Source organism: Schistocerca gregaria, chromosome 6 (genome assembly GCF_023897955.1).
Source record: "Schistocerca gregaria isolate iqSchGreg1 chromosome 6, iqSchGreg1.2, whole genome shotgun sequence".
Taxonomy (NCBI): Eukaryota; Metazoa; Arthropoda; class Insecta; order Orthoptera; family Acrididae; genus Schistocerca; species Schistocerca gregaria.
Window position 1 is genome coordinate 164280078 of NC_064925.1, and position 17270 is coordinate 164297347.

Below are 17270 nucleotides of genomic sequence, written 5' to 3' on the forward strand. Positions count from 1 at the left end.
TACAAGGGGATGGATCGATGTGGGCGTCAGAAGCATCGGAATGGTGTCAAGAATACCAGCAATTTGAAAACGCTTTCTTGCACAGATACTGGAATATGGGAGTGCGAGAAAGACTACGCAAGGAAGTTTTTGACCAACAACCATTTTCTTTCAAAAACGGAATTTTAAGGAAATATTTCGATAAAATATAATAAAATCAAATACTGGAATGAACCAATCCCGGCACAAGATACTATTCGAATATTAAAGACCAAACTTCCACTAGAGGTAAAGGAAAAACTTCTACATGTGCCTGAACAACATCTGGAAGATTTTTTAGCTACATACGATTCAATAGACATTCTATTCGAAGAATCGCGGGTGCGCTGTACCCAACCAAGTTACCACCCTAACAAATATAACAGTAACAACAAAACGTATGGAACCAAACCTTTTGCACAAAATTCACCAAACCCATAGTTGCCCGAACTACTTCCAGAAAAACGTGTAATCTACTAATGAGAATCCAGACCAACGTAATCAAAACCAACAAGGTGAACAAACATATAAACGGAAAAGGAGAAAAAATAATAAGAAGAGGAAATGATATTATCAAGAGGGGAATTACCAGCCAAAACGCCGATATCAGCAACAAACCCAAAAGTATCACAACCAACCACAACCTTCAGGTTGGGAACCAAACGTCAATGCAAATGAATGGTGAAACCAATCACCAGTAATAACTGACGTAACGGAGCAAACACCTAACAATTATGGACAATCGTTAAACTAGACTCGACTGTCAGGAGCCCCGACGACACAGTCGAAGAAGTTTGGAGGGGCGAAAATTCTAGCATCAATTTTTTCTCGTAGAATGATGGCAGATTGTTAATAGAAGAACTTTAGCAAGATATGATGCGTTGTCAAGAGGAACATACCGCTGAAACTGTTGTGAAAATTCAAGCCGGAAATTGAAGGTATTACTGTGCAGGTCACTTTAGACACGGGAGCAGCAGGAAATGTCTTTTCTGAGAAATTATTTGAAAAAATACTCCAGAAAGTAAATCCACCGATTTTCCCTGTTCAGTGTTGTACGATTGTGGGCCCAACTGGTCATAAGTCTTCTCAGGTTACAGTTCAGACTCAACTACAGTTAAAAACACTCCTGGAGATGGAAAAAAGAACACATTGACACCGGTGTGTCAGACCCACCATACTTGCTCCGGACACTGCGAGAGGGCTGTACAAGCAATGATCACACGCACGGCACAGCGGACACACCAGGAACCGCGGTGTTGGCCGTCGAATGGCGCTAGCTGCGCAGCATTTGTGAACCGCCGCCGTCAGTGTCAGCCAGTTTGCCGTGGCATACGGAGCTCCATCGCAGTCTTTAACACTGGTAGCATGCCGCGACAGCGTGGACGTGAACCGTATGTGCAGTTGACGGACTTTGAGCGAGGGCGTATAGTGGGCATGCGGGAAGCCGGGTGGACGTACCGCCGAATTGCTCAACACGTGGGGCGTGAGGTCTCCACAGTACATCGATGTTGTCGCCAGTGGTCGGCGGAAGGTGCACGTGCCCGTCGACCTGGGAGCGGACCGCAGCGACGCACGGATGCACGCCAAGACCATAGGATCCTACGCAGTGCAGTAGGGGACCGCACCGCCACTTCCCAGCAAATTAGGGACACTGTTGCTCCTGGGGTATCGGCGAGGACCATTCGCAACCGTCTCCATGAAGCTGGGCTACGGTCGCGCACACCGTTAGGCCGTCTTCCGCTCACGCCCCAACATCGTGCAGCCCGCCTCGAGTGGTGTCGCGACAGGCGTGAATGGAGGGACGAATGGAGACGTGTCGTCTTCAGCGAGAGTCGCTTCTGCCTTGGTGCCAATGATGGTCGTATGCGTGTTTGGCGCCGTGCAGATGAGCGCCACAATCAGGACTGCATATGACCGAGGCACACAGGGCCAACACCCGGCATCATGGTGTGGGGAGCGATCTCCTACACTGGCCGTACACCTCCGGTGATCGTCGAGGGGACACTAAATAGTGCACGGTACATCCAAACCATAATCGAACCCATCGTTCTAGCATTCCTAGACCGGCAAGGGAACTAGCTGTTCCAACAGGACAATGCACGTCCGCATGTATCCCGTGCCACCCAACGTGCTCTAGAAGGTGTAAGTAAACTACCCAGGCCAGCAAGATCTCCGGATCTGTCCCCCATTGAGCATGTTTGGGACTGGATGAAGCGTCGTCTCACGCGGTCTGCACGTCCAGCACGAACGCTGGTCCAACTGAGGCGCCAGGTGGAAATGGCATGGCAAGCCGTTCCACAGGACTACATCCAGCATCTCTACGATCGTCTACATGGGAGAATAGCAGCCTGCATTGCTGCGAAAGGTGGATATACACTGTATTAGTGCCGACATTGTGCATGCTCTGTTGCCTGTGTCTATGTGCCTGTGTTTCTGTCAGTGTGATCATGTGATGTTTCTGACCCCAGGAATGTGTCAATAAAGTTTCCCTTCCTGGGAAAAAGAATTCACGGTGTTCTTATTTCAATTTCCAGGAGTGTATATCATAGCTATAAACTGCATATTCCTTGTAATAGAAAAATTGGTTGAGTACTGTATCTTGGGAACTGACGAATTTATAGAGAGGGTTTGCCAATCGATTTTTCGCTGAGCCGTGCCAGTTACAATAATGGTTCAGAGACATCAGGTGAATCTTCTCAGGGAACATAGTCGTCATGGACAAAAACTGCATATAAAGTGGATACGTTGTGAACCTGCACAAGAAGTTGCAGTGCATGAAAAAATACAAGAATCTGAATATTTGCAACACCATCAAAGAAAGCAGTTATACGATATTGTACAGAAATATCATGAAGTCCTTAAAGAAAATCCAGGTGTAATAAAGGGAAACACGTGTCATTTAGATGTGATTCCACATCAAGTTTTCTGCTGTACTTTGTATCCAGTACCGTGGCATCTACGAGAGGCTGTTGATGCAGAAATCCAACAGATGCTTGAATGGGAGCTGATCGAACCTTTAACGAGTCCATACTGTAGTCCTATTCATGTTGTCGCGAAAAAGGAATGGAAGGTTCGTCTCGTGCTAGACGCACGGCAAATAAATTATTGTGCCCGTGCAAACTCATCCGGAAAATATCGATGAGTTAATTCATAAATTCGAAGGATTAAAATACTTATCTAATATTGATCTCAGGAGTTCAGTTTGGCAGGTGGCGCTAGACGAACAATCAAAAAGGTGCACCGCATTTTTAGACGCAGGCAGAAACTGCCAACTTAAGCTTCTACCTTTCGAACGTGAACTCTGGGGTTTTTATTACGCATTGGGGCCTACACTTCGAAGCAGTTGAATTTTTTTTGTGGACGACATGATCATTGCTACGACCACCTGGAAGGAACACGTCGATTTAATGAGGAGAGTGTTTTACCGTTTCGAGGAAGCAGGAGTAACCGTAAATCTGCAGAAGTCCCATTTTGCTTCGGATAAAATTAAATTTCTGGGTCATCTTATAAATGAAAAAGGAATATTACCGGACTCCGAGAAATTGAAGGTAATCAAAAGCTTTGCAGTTCCAACAACTAAAAAGCAATTAAAGGGATTCCTCGGAGTTGCTTCTTTATTCAGGGGCTTCATTTATGACCACTCTATTAATGCAGAACCGTTGTACAGGTATTTTCGAAAAATACTCGGTGGGTTTAGACGTAATAATGCCAGCATGCACTAGAAGCAATAGACATGTCTTAGTTAATATACAAATATAATATCATCCAGATGTGAGCCAAGAATTCGGTTCAATGGCGGATGCTTCGGAAATTGGAATTGGTTCCTGCCTCTTCCAAGTAAAAATAATAGATGGAAAAACGACTTTCTGTTCCATAGCTTTCGCTAGCCGACTCTTAACTGCTTGTGAACGAGCGTATAGAACTACCGAAAAGGAAGCATTGGCCGTAGTCTGGTCATTTAAAAAATTTCACTATTACTTATACGGAACAGAGACAACAGCATACTGTGACCACAAAGCCTTAAGTTTTTTGCAAACGTGTAAGTTATTACATCCAAGATTAGCAAGATGGATGCTCTCAGTCCAAGAGTTTAAATTTAAAATTGAATACATAAGCCGACAGGATAATTTCATCGCCGATGTACTGTCAAGAATGCCACACAGTGATGTGTCAACAATTAACATCACAGACAATACGTCCGAGTCCAAAATTCTGTTAATGACTAGTAAAAAATATAAAAAGCATTTTCTAAGAATGTGTAAACTCATGGGAAGACTACAAATTGAAGATCGTCGTTGGCTCTCAGTAAAAGAAGCTTTAGAAAAACCTAGAAACGAAGATCTAAAGCGACTGTACAAAGATGAGGACGGCGTGTTATTTTTCAGAGGGCATATTGGTTAAGATAATTGGAGAGTGTGTATTCCCAAGTAGAATGAGGATGACTTAATTTTGTACACGCACATCATTTGGGGACATTTTGGAGTATTAACATGTGCTCAATAGATTCAAGCATTTGCTACTTCCCAAATATTCGCAGGAAAGTACACCGACAGTTTAGGAAACTAAAATTTGTCAGCTAGCCTAACCATGAAATTTTTGTGTGATGGATTTCCTACATCCGATTATCCCTACTAAACCACTGTCGATCGTTTCGGTCGACGTCTGTGGTCCTCTACCGTCTTCAAGAGGAGGTGCTAGGATATTGTGGCTTTTCTCGATCTATTCACTAAATACGTCAAACTATATCTGTTAAAAATCAGCTACTTCTCCAACCATAGCCAAGAAACTGGTCAAAGATCATATAGTCAATGTAGGGAAACCAGAGGCTATACTTTCTGACAATGGGTCAACGATGACTGGATTTCGTTGGAAGCAAACTTTAAGTAACTGTGGTATAAAACAGATTCTAACATCAGTGTACCAGCCTTCGGCAAATCCTGTGGAACGTATCTTTAAGGAATTAAACCGGTTCATGAGAACATATTGCCACAACCAGCAAACGATGGATCTATTATCTTGACGATTTTCAGGAAATTGTGAACAACATGACACATACTACGACAGAGTACACCCCGTAGGAACTGACGTTTGGAAAACAGGAGCAGAATGACGGGATTCGACCAATTCTTAAGACAGCAGTTGACAGAGTGTCACTACACCTTAGTCAGTGTAATGAACAAAGCAAAGAAAAGAAAAATCAATTTTGACAATCGACTAGGAAGAATAGAAACATATCAAGTGAAAGACCAACTGTTAGTAAAAACTCTTCATAAGGCTTCACTTATACAGAGGAGGAACAACAAATGGCAATTATTCTCTCATCTAGGGACTTATGTTTTGAAGAATGTGAAGATAGATAAGGTGAAAGGAATGTATCCTCATCATTTATTGAAAGAATTTCATGATGACTGAAGATTCTGAAGACTGAAGATACGACTATCTCAATTAATATTGATTAGAAAGTTTTACATTGAATCTATGAATCATATTAAGAATATTTCCTTTCTTTTTACGATTTAGTAGTAAGTTTTTCTTTTCAGGCATTATGTTCGAGATGTATGCAGCCATTATGTGTTTGTTTTTCAATGTAGAGATGAATTTGCTTACCAGAATGCTGATAATGTAGCTATAGTATGATTCATTTCTTTTAATTTTTAGATTAATTAATAATAATAACTTCAGTCATTTCTCACAATGCATAATGACCATGGGTTAATGATTCAAATGAATCTGGTCTATAGCATGATTGTTTTTGAAACTTCCTGGCAGATTAAAACTGTGTGCCCGACCTAGACTCGAACTCGGGACCTTTGCCTTACGTGGGCAAGTGCTCTACCACTTGCCCGCGTAAGGCAAAGGTCCAGAGTTCGAGTCTCGGTCGGGCACACAGTTTAATCTGCCAGGAAGTTTCATATCAGCGCACACTCCGCTGCAGAGTGAAAATCTCATTCTGATGATTGTATTTGCTTACGCCAATTATTCATTGCATGTTTGTATCTTTCTTAACTCGCTGAGCTGAAGTCATACTCTTCGGAAGGGGTAACATATTCTCAGCTACTACACATGCTCATGCTTTATTTCAATCTGTTGTAATGGACAATTGCTTCATTATTGTATCAGTGTTGTAGCATACCTCTGTATGTAAATTTTGTCATGAGAATTGTTACTCGTGAAGTTACTAACTAGGCGAATGATGAGCAGTTACAAACTCATCAACAACTGTTAAGGTAGATCTGAAGGATGATGAACATAAGTTGAGGCGGCATCACCAGTTGAATTAGTGTATAGTGCAGGATATGCTTATTAATAAGAATTAAGGACATCTTTAAACTTCATAATATTTCGAATTCAGGACAGAGAATTAGAAAGGACTTTAGATTAGATTCTATTTCAGCTCAGCATCGATCAAATACCTTTTTCACAGAACTTATACTGACTCTTATTTTCATGTAAATCACATGCCAGAAAGAATAACACCCACGAGGATGTAGTGGAATGGGAATAGAATTCAAATCAGCTAAACAGAGATGACAAGTAAAAGGGAATCGTAGATGGACATTACCCAGTGCGTTCACCTCAAGACACAGGAAATTAACTGTGTTGTATTTCTTGTGTGAAAAGTGCTTAAATTCATTTCAAAGGAAATTATTCAGTAAATATTTTTTTATTCATTGTTATTCAATGAAATTTTTGTTTCCCAAATGATAAATACTAGGATAGGAAATCTACCCCGAGGTTTTACTTTGTGGGGCAAGACTGAATGGCTAGATTAGAAGTTTGAGACGTCCTAAGGCGTGTGACAGAAGCTTTGAGTGATGATGAAACAGAATTCTGATCATATCTCATGCCATCCTTGACAAACTAAGTAATGCAAGTTAAGTGAGCTATGCAAATAAGCAGCATCTCAATAATTATCAAGCAACACAGACTTGTTAGAACAATATTGTACCACATTATGTATATGCACCCAAATGTATAATTTAAGTTCAATTTACAATTGATGGTAACTGGACTAAAGCAAAAAATGTTACTATAGATATTGTGGACATTAATAGTATACAGAGTATAACACCCCAACGACGCCCTTAAAGTCAATTAAGATAGAATATCATAATATGAAGTAAGGAAGAGTTATCTTGGCCAATACGACATCTTTGCCGATAAGCTAACACCAAGAAGTTTTGATAACAACAACATTATACATCACTGAGAGTTTTTATTATGAAAAGAGGAGGAAGAAACCTCAGATTTAATTAATGAACAAATATCCAAGTGATAATTGCAATTAATATCTTGAAAACTAAGTCCAAGGTAATGTTAGAGAGAGATAAGTTTTATGTGGAAGAGAGTTGTAAGAGCAACGAAGAAATTCAATGCGCCTACAATACCCTTTCCCAGAAGAAGTCGCTTGCTGGCTCTCGTCCTGTAAAGACGTGCGAGAACAATTTTTGTCTCAGCTATTGAGATTACGGAACGCTGCGAGATTGTTTTGTGTTCAGAAGTGTTTCTTGCGTGACGTCATTCACGAACCTCGGAAACTGATTTTCTAAGCAGAGACAGGGACTGATAGACGCGTTTAACCGTGCATGACGGGGTTAATTGAACTTTGTTGACGAAACTAGTGAATATAGGACTTGACTTTCAAATAGTTGGAACTAAAAGAAGAGTTGATAGTATATCAGAGGACTACACTCAATTAGTCTCGAGTAGGACACAATTACACGACTTCACGAAGATAATACAATTACGCTGAAGAGTCGCATTGTACCAATTGTCAAGAAACTTAATTGTAATAGAACTGACTTTACCAACCCACTGCGTGTGCTTGTGGTGCGAAAGTTATAAAGTATTTAGTGGCCAAGGAACAATAAACTGTTCGGGCCAATTGAAATATCAAGCGTAGACTACATCATTAAGTGATTTAATCAATGATAGTTAACCAACGGCTGTTCAGCAGGGACAATTTAATCTGAATATCAAAATACCTATTTCATTAATTGAAAAGAGAAATTTTTAACTTTTTTTTACATTACGGAGTAGTTTCACTCAGACGTGATCAAAGAGTAACTGTGGATCTCGCTTCATACAGGTTCAACAACTCCATAGCAACGAGCCAACAACTTACGAGAAGAAATAATTGCAATGTTTCGTCGCAATCGGTGGTGTGTACGATCCGGATGAGATAAGATTTAACAACTACTGCATATCCGGGCAATCTTAAATCAGAAGAAGCATCCATCGTACGAGTTCTCATTTCTGTCTCCCGTTCACCAACGGGGACCTACGTCATCGCCCATCGTGTCTCAACTCCACTGCGAGAGCTGCGGCAGTAGCAGCTCTACGGCGTCGACAATATCAGCAAGCGGTTGGAGTGCGGGGACACCTGCTTCAAGAGCACGTTTGTTAGGAAGTCTGGTCCTCCAGCTTTTTTCCATTTAGTTCTTCGAGCTGCTTTGTAACTTCTGCTGTAGAAATCGGTTGAATGTGGTCATCTTGGAAGTCTCTCGTTGATTAGGCCAATGTGGGCTGCGTCGGCGAGGTCATTCATCGGCGTAAAGTTTTTTTGCGAATACATCTGCCAAATCATTAGCTTTGGCATCTGGTTCGCTAATTATATTGTTGCCCACATGTAGTGGGGGTAACTTCTGTCCGTTCCTTAGTAGAGACTTCGTCATCTTCCAGGCTGATTAGTCTTGTAGCTGTGGCAGTGCAACCTTACCTGCCCAGACTTGATTCTTAAGTTTTTCTACTTCTGCCTTTATTTCTCGTTGCAGTCGATTTAGTAGGCGCTTTGTGTCTGGATTACGCGTTGCCTGCCATTCTCTGAATGCCCGGTTTTTTTCCCCTGATGGTTGCTATGATAAGTGGAGGCAGTTGATGAGTTTTTGGTCGTGTAGACCGTCTCGTAGGCATGGCTTCTGTTGTAGCGTCTAGTGTTTTAGATGTTATGAATAATACGGTGGATCCTGCTCCTGCTGTCTCAGGGTCTGGTGTGTCCGGAAGGTCTCTTTCAAGCAGTTGACGATATGTTTCCCAGCTGATTCCTCGAATATCCAGGTGGTGTCTTGACGGTTTATTGATGCCGACGAGATGTCAAAGATGACAAGTTCATGATCTGATGCAAGGGCCCGTCTGGTAGTGGCAGTAACATCATTGGGAAATCCCTTAATGAAGGCTACATCCAGCACGTCACTCTGGCCTCTGTTCGGAAAGCACGTGGGGTCGTATGGTCCCACAATGATGATGTGGTTTCTTTCTGCAACTTGTAGGAGATGGCGTCCACTGATGTAAGTGATGCGGCTGTTCCAGTTGGTATTTTTGGCATTAAGGTCGCCAGCAAGAAAACGATTTCCTTGTTGTGACAGTAATGCCTCAAAGTCTGCTTCTTCTAGATGGCCACCAGGAGGCCTGTACACTGCAATGAATTGTATGCGGCCTCGGTTTCTTACATGTACTGCTGTTCCTCCACCAGCAGTCGGCCAGTCCGTCCGGAAAAAGCTGTAGTTGGCGACTCGTACGTGGATGTCGGGTTTCAAGTGTGTCTCTGTGACAAGGCACACGTCGATTCTTTCATCTTGAAGAAATTAACAGAACTCTCCTACTTGATTGCGAATTCCATTGGCTTTCCACGTGCACACAGTTAGACCCAATCTAGCTGCCATGTTGAGTGGTGGAGGTTGGCTTTGGAATGGCCTATAGGGCAACTTGAACTGCAGCAGAAATCTGTTGCGGAATGGTGGCCATGAAAGCCTGAAGGGCTTCAGTGATAGCTTTCGTCATCACTTGCATGACTGAGGTCAGATTGAACTCTTGGAGGGGAGTGCTGTGTTGTGCATGAGTTGTTGGCGATCCGGCACTAACTATGTGCTGCTGAGGCGCAGCAGTGGTCGGAGGGGGTGGAACTGGGCGATGGGGAATAAACTGTGTCTGGCCACTTGGCCGATGCTTTGGCATCGATAACAAATGGTGGGGCCACGTTAGCCCCGAGGTTCCTCGGTTGTGACGTCTGTGTTGGCTATGATCTTCAGTGTCAGCAATTTTCGGTTGTCTGGTGTGTTGGTAAGCACTACCATAAAGAGGGGGGTGTCTTTGTGTGTTCTAGGCGATTGTAATCTGGAGATGGACCTGGGGACAACTGCAATGGCTTCGATATCTTCCCTCAGATCATCGCACGAGAAACTGAAGGGGAACCCTCGAATGACTTTTTTGTTGGGTTTGTCAGGCGAATAGTTATATAATCCCCATTGCCTTTTTGAGATTTCCTCCGTGACTTTCATAAAATCCGCGGTAGTTACGGTCTGAGCGTTGTAGAGATCTTTACAAGCTGTTCTGAAGTGGAAAGGGTAACTGAGAACGCCCTTAATAGTTTGCAGAATGATTTTATACGCCTCCTTGAATTCTATGATGAGAGGAGGAGGTTTCTGTGTTTTTGTAGAAGTCTCGATGACGGTGGACAAGGTGCGTTTTGGTCGGCGTCCATAGCCGGGAGGAAGTTATTTGTTGATATCGGAGCAGCACTCGTAATCTTGTGGGCAGGAGCCGTCCGAGTGGCTGGGATGAATCCCTCCTCATCAGCGATGGGGCGGGACTTCTTGTGTCGATTTTCGCTAGCTGACGAGTTCGGGGTTGTCTTGTCCGTCTTTTTCCTCCTGGCAGGCCCTGGAAGTTCTTCTGTTGGCGTAGATCATGTGATAGTGGTAGGCATTAAGTCGGAAGGAAGCTCTAGGCTTTCATTTGGATCCTGCTCGGCTTTGTTGGACGTTGCATTGCCTACCTGATGCAATCAGTGTCTCTCTTAGCGTTGAGTTCTTGCTTCTTCTTCGAAGCCTCGGACGAGCGAGGCGCCTTTCGCGTGTCAGACATAGTGCCAGTAAAAGCGAAGAGATTTAAAAACAAAAGAAGGAAAGCTAGCCTCGGCCTCTGCGATCGCAGGCTTGTCCCATGCGAAGGGGGCCCTGACTCGCAAAATCTCTCACTATCAGTCCCTAGGTGCGCAATGTTGTATTCCTAAAGAAAGCACTGCCCAACTAACAAGCGCAGGAACAAGAGAAGTTGCTTCGCGTACGACGGCGCGCGTGACTGATAACTGCACTCTGATGTGTGTACATAAATATATATGACAGAGAATCGCTAATTCATGTGCGAGAAGAATTTCATTGCCACTAAGGTCAATACAGCTTCGTTCTTTTCAAAAAGGTACGTGTTATTTACACAAACGACGTATACTCAAGTGTGATCTATTAATGAATACCAGCTAGAGAACAATTCCGACGGGAGCGTTCAGTAAAATAATTTGATGCTTTCTTCGGAAAGGAAGTGATTTCACGGATTTTTTTTGTCACCAATGCTTCTAAGAACTGAAGACAAATCTGAATGCTATGCAACAGAACCCCAACCAATATTTCTCCGCAACTTTAGCACTTTCAACGTATACACAGCATCTGCAGTAGCTGGAGCAGATCGCCATAACAACGGAATCCTATAGTGTGAAAGCAGTTTCACCCATCGCCCTCTGTCCCACCGACGGTGTATGTATTCACTACAACAGAACACACACAGACAATCACTCATACATATAAAGCCACAACACAAGGTGGTGTAGAAAACATCTCAGTATTAAGGAGAGACGGTGGCAGTCTTGTACTGATATTTTTCTCCATTTTTTGTTCAATCTCATTGAAATTTTGCACACTTATGTATAGAGATCTAATATGATATTTTTTTAAATTCAGAACATTTAATAACAATCTAATGCAGTGAGATAATTTTGAATTTTTTATTGCATTATTACACTCCTGGAAATGGAAAAAAGAACACATTGACACCGGTGTGTCAGACCCACCATACTTGCTCCGGACACTGCGGGAGGGCTGTACAAGCAATGATCACACGCACGGCACAGCGGACACACCAGCAACCGCGGTGTTGGCCGACGAATGGCGCTAGCTGCGCAGCATTTGTGCACCGCCGCCGTCAGTGTCAGCCAGTTTACCGTGGCATACGGAGCTCCATCGCAGTCTTTAACACTGGTAGCATGCCGCGACAGCGTGGACGTGAACCGTATGTGCAGTTGACGGACTTTGAGCGAGGGCGTATAGTGGGCATGCGGGAGGCCGGGTGGACGTACCGCCGAATTGCTCAACACGTGGGGCGTGAGGTCTCCACGGTACATCGATGTTGTCGCCAGTGGTCGGCGGAAGGTGCACGTGCCCGTCGACCTGGGAGCGGACCGCAGCGACGCACGGATGCACGCCAAGACCGTAGGATCCTACGCAGTGCCGTAGGGGACCGCACCGCCACTTCCAAGCAAATTAGGGACACTGTTGCTTCTGGGGTATCGGCGAGGACCATTCGCAACCGTCTCCATGAAGCTGGGCTACGGTCCCGCACACCGTTAGGCCGTCTTCCGCTCACGCCCCAACATCGTGCAGCCCGCCTCGAGTGGTGTCGCGACAGGCGTGAATGGAGGGACGAATGGAGACGTGTCGTCTTCAGCGATGAGAGTCGCTTCTGCCTATGTGCCAATGATGGTCGTATGCGTGTTTGGCGCCGTGCAGGTGAGCGCCACAATCAGGACTGCATACGACCGAGGCACACAGGGCCAACACCCGGCATCATGGTGTGGGGAGCGATCTCCTACACTGGCCGTACACCTCTGGTGATCGTCGAGGGGACACTGAATAGTGCACGGTACATCCAAACCGTCATCGAACCCATCGTTCTACCATTCCTAGACCGGCAAGGGAACTTGCTGTTCCAACAGGACAATGCACGTCCGCATGTATCCCGATCCACCCAACGTACTATAGAAGGTGTAAGTCAACTACCCTGGCCAGCAAGATCTCCGGATCTGTTCCCCATTGAGCATGTTTGGGACTGGATGATGCGTCGTCTCACGGGGTCTGCACGTCCAGCACGAACGCTGGTCCAACTGAGGCGCCAGGTGGAAATGGCATGGCAAGCCGTTCCACAGGACTACATCCAGCATCTCTACGATCGTCTCCATGGGAGAATAGCAGCCTGCATTGCTGCGAAAGGTGGATATACACTGTACTAGTGCCGACATTGTGCATGCTCTGTTGCCTGTGTCGATGTGCCTGTGGTTCTGTCAGTGTGATCATGTGATGTATCTGACCCCAGGAATGTGTCAATAAAGTTTTCCCTTCCTGGGACAATGAATTCACGGTGTTCTTATTTCAATTTCGAGGAGTGTATTTTAAGATACACTTTTTCATAACTTCGAGGCAAATTTGGCAAATTTTTTTAATGGTAAAATAATCTAAACTAATATGTGTACAATTAAGTGAACTAACTTTTTGGTAAATTAATGCTATTATTTTCTGTGATATTTTAGATTCGAACATTTTTTACAAGCGAACTTTTCAATACATTATCAACCACAAAAATGTGTATATCTCGATTAAAACTCAGTTCCACTTAAAATATTGCTTCAAAGTAAAAGAATAAGTGTCCCAAATTTCATTGCAATCGTTCCAGCAATTTCTGATATATGTGTTCCTGAAAGCAGAAAACCTTAAGTTGCAGAAAAATCATTTTAAAGTTTGGATGAAATGTAAAAAAAAAAAATAAAAATCTGTCATACCTTATCTAAAACTGCTCATATCCATATTCCATTTCTTCCTCATCATCCTCTATAGCTCTTTTAACTTCTCTGATCCTTTGCATAGCAATTTTTTGTATGTTCTGGACTGAACTCTCCGCCTTCGCGTTTCTTTGCTTATCGATGATCGTGAAGTCTTGCCACATTCCCATCATTAAACACTGCTGCAGCTTCCAAAGCAGAAATCTTCACCACCAAATTGGAAACAAACACAGTATTGGGACATCTTTTCCAAATAAGAGCAGTGAAACTTTCATTTGGGTTCTGTGTTTTCCCATGCAGACATTTTTCTAGCAGTTCTGGTGATGCCAGTGCTCTAAAAGTTGGTTTAATGGCCACTGAAACCTCAGATGGATGATAATTATTATGGTTGTAGGCTTCCCCACTTTCCTTACTTTTCAAAAATTTGCACCATTCATTAGAACAGAGGCCATGTTGAGGTGTAGTGTCTGTCGACAAGTAATGAAGCCAAATGGCCCATGCTGCTTTCCTCATACTGTCCAAGCTTGTGAGGTTACTTCTAATTGCCCCACCATAATGGACTTGTAGGCTGTCAATTTTCTTCTTTGTTACTCTGTTTTTACCTCCCAATGGCTACAATGCTCTAGTAACTTGCCTTTATTGTCTAGAAAAAGTCTTCAAAGTCGTCCACCCATCCTCCTCTGAATATGGCCTAAGCACTCCAGTTAATCAATAGTGCAATCTTTTCCACAGGGCTGACTTTCAACTACATTCTTGAAAGCACTAGAATCTCCATCTCCTAAGTACTGTACGTATATTACTCCATACCTTTGCGAAGATCTATGGAAAATGAATTTCATACCTGCAGCTTCCATCCCACCACTGGAGCCTGCATAATTTCTGCTACAAACAGCTTTATGGGTTTCTTGCCATTCTGTTTCTTTACCTGCATCAATATATTTCTTGTGCAAGGAACATGCAGAACAATGTTTAGACATCACCTCTAAGTCTAATACTTTTCTGGTGTCGACACTAATGATTGTTGAAACTCCATGCAGTGAAGATGCCCCCTCTTCATCCAGGAACTTTAGGTTTTATTAATGTATAGGTACTCCTATGTATCGATGTATTGTAGTGGTTTTATTAATGTATAGGTACTCCGATGTATCGATATATTACAGTGATATGGTTCTTGTATGTATTCATTTCTGTGAGACTGTCATAATCTGGGACTTTCTTGTAACCGTTAAGGCGCGAATGCGCACAGAGCAGTCTTTGTTTCACTTGGCAGAAGTTAAGCTGTTATTTCGCTTTGTAAAAGAACAGTCAAGTCTTGTGTTTGGTTAAAGTGGAAATGAAATATATGGATATTGATACAAAACTGTTTCCTTGATGCTGTGGCAATTAAGAAGAACTATATGTGAATGTGAATGTTTAATCGGAGAAGGAACTTACTCACCAGCAACAACATCAGTCTGAAAATAAGGAAACGCATCATGAAAGGTTTCGTTTGGAGTGTGGCCCTATATGGATGTGCTCCCTGCCGCCGTTGGATAAGCAGCCGCTGCAGCAAGTCGTATAACCCTAGCTTACTTATTTGTTAGATAGTTTAATTAATTTCTTTGCGTGTTTTTGGGTACTTGCATTGTTTAATTCATATATTTCGGGCTTATTATAGTATTTGACAGTTGTAGCATCGCGCTTTAGTGTTTACTTCGTAGATTCTTATTTAAATTGCGTGTGAGTTTCGTATAGGAGGTGCAATTTCGAGTTTTAGTTACTGTAATCGTAAATTCAGCAGATTGTAGCGCAGTCGTTAGGCATTTGTACAGGTTAGTTGATACATTCTTTGTGTGTTCCGCTTGCGTTATCTAGGCACGGACTCGTGTTTCAGTAACTGTTGTTAAACATCAATTAGAATGGACAGGGACTGCGATTGCTGTGTTCGGATGAGGGCTGACTTGGCATCCCTTCGCTCACAGCTGCAATCGGCGCTGACTTCGGTCGCGCAGCTTGAGGCTGTTGCCAATGGGCACCACTGTGGGGAGCCGGACTCGGGTATCACGGGGATGTCAACCTCATCCCGTCTGTCCCCAGATCGGTCTGCCGCTGTGGTTGCTCCGGTTGCTGCCCGCAGTGGGGCTGAGCCCTCGCCTGTGGTTGATTGGGAGGTCGTTCCAAGGCGTGGCAGGCAGCGAAAGGCGTCCCCGGAGGCTGATCAGAAAGCCTCCCCGGTGCGTCTGACAAACCGGTTTCAGGCACTGTCTCTGGCTGAGCCAGATGCAGCCGCCTGCCCTGTTTCAGAGGATCATTCTCAGCCTTCAAGGTCCGGGCAATCGCAGAGGGTGGGCTTACTGGTAGTTGGGAGCTCCAATGTTAGGCGCGTAATGGGGCCCCTTAGGGATATGGCGGCTAAGGAGGGGAAGAAATCCAGTGTGCACTCCGTGTGCATTCCGGGAGGAGTCATTCCTGATGTGGAAAGGGTCCTTCCGGATGCCATGAAGAGCACAGGGTGCAGCCAGCTGCAGGTGGTGGCACATGTCGGCACTAATGACGTGTGTCGCTTTGGATCTGAGGAAATTCTCTCTGGATTCCAGCGGCTATCTGATTTGGTGAAGGCTGCCGGTCTTGCTTACGAGATGAAGGCAGAGCTCACCATCTGCAGCATCGTTGACAGAACCGACTGCGGACCTTTGGTGCAGAGCCGGGTGGAGGGTCTGAATCAGAGGCTCAGACGGTTTTGCGACCGTATTGGCTGCAGATTCCTTGACTTGCGCCATAGGGTGGTGGGGTTTCGGGTTCCGCTGAATAGGTCAGGAGTTCACTACACTCAGCTGGCGGCTACACGGGTAGCGGAGGCTGTGTGGCATGGACTGGGCGGTTTTTTAGGTTAGAAGGCCTCGGGAAAGTGCGGGATGGGCTGCAATGTCAAAGGGTGCTTGGCAATTACAGGACGTGCTTGGATCAAGGAACAGTCGGAATTATAGTTGTAAACTGTTGTAGTTGCGCTGGAAAAGTCCCTGAGCTTCAAGCGCTAATAGAAAGCACAGAAGCTGATATCGTCATAGGTACAGAAAGCTGGCTAAAGCCTGAAATAAGTTCTGCAGAAATTTTTACGAAGTCTCAGACGGTGTTCAGGAAAGATAGATTAGGCAGAATTGGTGGTGGAGTGTTGGTGTCTGTCAGTAGTGGTTTATCTTGTAGTGAAGTCGAAGTAGATACTCCGTGCGAATTGGTGTGGGTGGAGGTTATACTTAACAGCCGAATTAAGTTAATAATTGGCTCCTTCTACCGACCCCCAGACTCCGATGATACAGTTGCGGAACAGTTCAGAGAAAGTCTGAGTCTCGTAACAAATAAATACCCCACTCATACGGTTATAGTTGGTGGGGACTTCAACCTACCCTCGGTATGTTGGCAAAAATACTTGTTCAAAACCGGTGGTAGGCAGAAAACGTCTTCCGAGATTGTCCTAAAAGCATTCTCCGAAAATTATTTCGAGCAGTTAGTCCACGAACCCACGCGAATTGTAAATGGTTGCGAAAACACACTTGACCTCTGGCCACAAACAATCCAGAGCTGATAGAGAGCATCATGACTGATACAGGGATTAGTGATCACAAGGTCATTGTAGCTAAGCTCAATACCATTTCTTCCAAATCCATCAGAA